The sequence below is a fragment of the Nilaparvata lugens genome, chromosome Y, assembly GCF_014356525.2.
Source record: "Nilaparvata lugens isolate BPH chromosome Y, ASM1435652v1, whole genome shotgun sequence".
Classification (NCBI taxonomy): domain Eukaryota; kingdom Metazoa; phylum Arthropoda; class Insecta; order Hemiptera; family Delphacidae; genus Nilaparvata; species Nilaparvata lugens.
The window spans coordinates 9,956,397-9,962,047 of NC_052519.1; positions in this window are offsets into that span (position 1 = coordinate 9,956,397).

The window sequence follows — 5,651 nt, forward strand, 5'->3', positions numbered from 1 at the left end:
GGAACTTTCCACCCAGTCACAATAGTCAACATATTTTTTCCTTCACCAGTTGTTTTTGTGGGAGTGATAGCTCACAATTATAACAAATTAGAGTCATACTTGGAATTTACAAAATTCCATAGTAGTATATTTTATTAAATATACTTCCTCATGAAAGTTCAGTACTGACATATAGGATAGGCTCTAATTAATCTTTCTCTTCTTTGTATTGTTTTAGGGAATTTATTTACCCAGTTTTCTATTTCTCTTTTTTGTATTTTTTAGGGAACTTATTTACCCAGTATTCATCTTGATCATCTTTGTATTATAATCTTGAAATGTTTGTACTTATTATACAGTCTTTAAATTTTAAATTATTTTAAAAAATAAATGGTTCAATAAAAACGTTTTGTTATATTATTAATTGAAATAAGTTTTTTGTGATTGATATCTTTTTCAAAATTTTTAAATTTGTTTGTTCTATAAATTTTGATATGATTGATTATCGTTTGAAATGGATGCTGGAGTGTATGTAGAATTTTTAGTGGGGTTTGTTGATTAGAATTTTGCTGGTATGTGATTGTTTTTTGAGATGGAAACCCATTATTGCCTAAAGAAGGAATAACAGAGGTTATGACTTAGAGAGGCAGTAATGAGATAATATTTTTTGTGTTGATTACTTATGTTGATTGCCATAGATGCAAAATAATGATTAATAATGTTGATTGCCATAGATGCAGATTACTTATGAATATTGTTTGCCTTTGAAGCAAAATATTATTGATGTTTTGAATGGTTTCTTGTTTAATGATTGATAGTAAAGTTTTGTCATGGAATGTAGTTTGTGTTCAGAACATTGAAGAGTCGAAATAAACTATAGTATCCAACAAACGATGATTAACAATATTAAATAATTTGCTTTTTATACAATTTTTGAAAACAAAATTAAAACTAAATAACTTTGAAACCCTGAATGATAAATCATAAATGTGAAATGAACATGCTATAAATGAAATGTTATATTAAATGATAATGAAATGCAGATATATTATGAAATGATTGTGAATAGAAGACCAATTGTCTGAAATTATTGAAATATGTATTGAAATTAAATTTTGTTGTGATAATCTGATGTTTTTTTTACAATTTTGATAATGATACAGGGTGTTATGAAATTATATTTCTATTTTGAAGAATGGATTAAAATTTGATATTTGAACAGTGAATAGATGAAAATGAATGATTTTTTTTTTAAATTTATCATTGATATGTCCATATTTCACAATTTATGTATTGCTGACTGTATAATAAGATGTTAACAAATTTCAATTTCATAAATACTTAAAAATAATTTTCATGTGTATTAGATTGTATGGATAGCCTAATCAAGTTTTTCTTCTTAGTTTATAAGCATTTTAAGACAACAGGTACAGCACAGACATTAACATTGAAATAGTTATCATGTGAATCTCGAAATCAGCAACAAGTGAACGCCATGAAGAGTGTTAAGAACATTTGGGTGATTTTCAAACTAGTGTGACATAACTACGCCAATATCTACGCCTAAATCTACGCTGCGGCCTACACCAATAACTACGCCAATGTCAACACCAATATCAACACCAATAACTACGCCAAAATCTACGCCGATGCCTGCGCCGAAGCCAATATCTGCGCCAATGCTGATGCCAAAATCTGTGCCAATGCTGATGCCTACACTAATACCTACAACAATATCAACACTAATAACTACGCCAAAATGCCAAAATCTGCGCCAATACTGCACCAATGCCAATAGCTACGCCAATGCCTGCGCCTGTGCTGATGCCAACGCCAATATCTACGCCGATGCCTGCGCCGAAGCCAATATCTGCGTCAATGCTGATGCCAAAATCTGTGCCAATGCTGATGCCAACACCAAAATCAACGCCGATGCCTGTGCTGATGTCAATGCCTGCGCCAATGCCAATAGCTACGCCAATGCCAAAATCTGCGCCAATGCCTGCGCCAATGCCAATGCCTGCGCCAATGCCAATATCAACGCCGATGCCAAAGCCGACACCAAAGCATACGCCAATAGCAATGCCAATGCTTATTGCTGACTCTGTATCTCAAACTTCAACACTACTGCATTACCTGGAGGTAATTGCCATCCATGTTCACATTCACAACTTTGAATTCAGAAGAACAGTCACAGTATCATGAAAGAATTGATTCAAAAAATCCTCTCCTAAATTATTCCTGTATGCAGAACTCTAAACCTTGAAAGCTGAAAATATCAAAAACCAAACCTTACCTAAATTAATCCTCACCTAAATTAATCCTGTATGCAGCGTCTATCTCTTTTCCAAAAAACGAATTACATTGTCATTTCAAGCCTGAAATGTACATTGTATAATTACAAATATGATACAAAATTTATGTGACTCTGTATTGAATTTGGAATGCAGCCGTCTACTACAAACATGAAGCAATGCTAACTGAGATGTCACCTGTATCGAGTTTGGAATGCAGCCGTCTACTACAAACATGAAGCAATGCTAACTGAGATGTCACCTGTATCGAGTTTGATATGCATCAGTCGACTACAAGTATCAGCTCAACACTACGTGCATCCAGATCAGCCCAACACTTAACGTCATCACATTGGAGTCACACTTAACTGAAAATCATACTGAGTGCCTTAACGGACTGTTTTCCAAAATGTGCATCAATAAAATCAACCGCGTCAATAGTGAAAGAAATGAACATTTTTTGATTTATTGAAATTTTATGTGAAAATCAAATGTAACAATTCATCAATTCATTTAAAAAAAAAAAAAATAATAATAATAATAATTTTTTTATTCAACATACTAAATTTTTTTATGCAATAAAAATTGAATTTTTCTATCTATTAAATTTATGTGCAATTTCAAAAAAAAACTATTCTTTACATATTAAACTTTCTGTTGAGATATTTTTCTTTAAATTATAAAGCTAAATCAAAAGTAATATTGATATTCTATATTTTGAAATATTGTTTGGAAACATATAACAAACGCTATTGATGAATTTTTATAATAATTTTCAATTATAGGGTGACATGTATTGTTTTTCTAGAAAAAATTGTTACTGTTCTCAATTTAAATTTCAACAATTTTCATTAGGGTCAATGTAAATTTTTTCTTTAAATTTTCAAACAGTAAAATTTTTTTATGTCAAGAGGGGGGTATTTGTAATATTACATTTTTCTTCTCACATTGGAATCGAATCTTCAATTCGAGATCTATGGAACTTTATAGTAAATGTCAGAGTTATCAATAGACGGACAAATTTTTTGACGGAGAATTTATTATCGTAAATGTTTGTTCCATTGTTCCATGGTGTCACCGAGGCAGGGTTAACAAATTACTAGATAAATAGTTCATTTAAATCAAGATATATATAAAAATTTAAAATAACATTTTCAAAATAAAGTTTTATTGAGAACAGATGTAGAATGTGAATTCTAAACTTGTAAGTTATAATTTTTGGTGACGTGTCTGTAAAAATCGATACTGAACTAGGCGTTTCTCATTCATAGGCAATAGATCCATTCACAGTTTATCAAGAATCTATTTCATTGGAGCCGACAACTATCCTTAGGTTGATAGGTGTTAAATGCTATTCCAACCGTTTGAGGAAAAATTGGTAGCACGGCACTTTTCAGGCAAGGTTGAATTAGGGACTCCTCACCAGTAAAAGCTATACGAGTATTAAAAATTATTATTATTATAGATTAACACATATGACATGTACAAAGTGTATTCAAACAGGCGAACTAATTCTAATAATCATTGTTGATATAACTATATATTGCTAGAATAAACAGGTTCTGTTATGGTACCTACTTTAAAAAACACATAGCCTATTTTAAAATGGATAAATATCTATTAATTATAAAAGGTAACTAGTACCCTTGTGATATTCCAGAATGAAACATGATTAGTTTCGACTTGTTCAATAAGGACTCTCTTGACAATGACATAATTAGAAACTGCATGCTCATGCTTATTTGAATATTTTAGGGTAGGCCTACTAGTTATTTTCTATAATTAAACATTAAAGTTGCCCTATCAAAATTAATACTCTATTAGGGTATTAATTAGAACTAGAGTAGCCATCCAAACTCCTTATTTACTATAATGTTCTAAAAGCTTATTAATTTTATCAAAGCCTTGGAAATATAGCCTAGAAGGTAGAATTGGAAGTCATTATATTTGATGTGGCTGGAACATAATATTTTCAACTTTTGCTTGAGTTATTTTTCATATTCAAAGAATTATTACCCCTTCAATGCAGTACATAAGTACTATTACTTAATTCTTAATGCAATACATAATTGTGATACCCTATTTTATATCCAATTCAAGTCTATTATTTAACTACACGTTACCTCTAGCATTTGCTAGTCAGCAATGTTAAATAATGTTATTATTTCCAAAAAAAGTAGAAGCCTTACAGAACCAATAAAGTTGTTAATAAGAGTTCGATGCTGTTGAGTTGAATATAATTTTAAAAATCCCTCAAGTATAAACCATCAAAACTCATTTTATTAGCTTCATGTCACTTGCTGTTTTATTCAAAACTACCTGAATTGAAGCAGTTTGCAGGAGCGATCAGAAGAAGAAGATATTATGAATAACATGAAATAAAAACATCAAGATGTACTGAAAAAATGAATATATTTCTTAGATTAGTCCATCTCTTTCTTCTGTAGGCTACTACATCATACATGAATCATATCCATGGAATATTATTCATAGTTGATTTTCTTCGTCATCCTCTACTTCTGGCTGGTACACCTCTAGGCCTGAAATCAAAAAGTTATTGATCATTATTTATTATTCATTATAAAAAAAAACTTTGCAAAGTGAATTCTGAAATTGATTGTTTGTAATCTGTATAAGTTTTTAATTATATTTCTTGGAAAGAAATCCCCCAATAATGACAAAGTAATATTATATGAGAAATTCCAATAAACCAACAATCAGTTGAATTATTATTGGCATCAATCTGTAAGTTGTGTAATTCTGAATGATTGATTGAATAAATAAATAAATCTCCATGCAGGAATTGGGATTAATCAGTGTGCCCCAAGGTCGAAAGAACTTGTTGGTGAACAACATATTTTTGGATACCATGAACAATTCATTTATTTCTGTGGTCAGTAGGCCTACTTCTCAACCGTTTGGTTTACTAAACTCTTCCAAAATGTACTGCATGAAGTAATTATTAGTTCTACATTCAGAGAAACAAGTTTAATGAAACAAATGGGAATAATCAATAAATTAATTGCTTAATCTGAAATGATGATTATCTACAACATTATAAGTAGAACTAAGTGATTTGAAAATAAATACCAAACTGTAAATACATAAATCTCTCAAAATAATGCAGGTATTTCATGAATTCAATCATAAATTTTAAAAGGTGGAATCACTGTCATTAAGCTATTATTCAGTGTTTTCTACCAGCACTTGCTGAGTGAATTTTTGAAGTCATCTATTCATAGTTCTAATGTATGGTCATCATAAAGTTCAAAATTCACTCAAGATCAAGATGGACAGTTGAGAAGATTGTTTTAAAAACAATGTATTCACTTATCATTCAGGGAATAGAGCTGTTCATAATATTTGGGATTCCTTCCA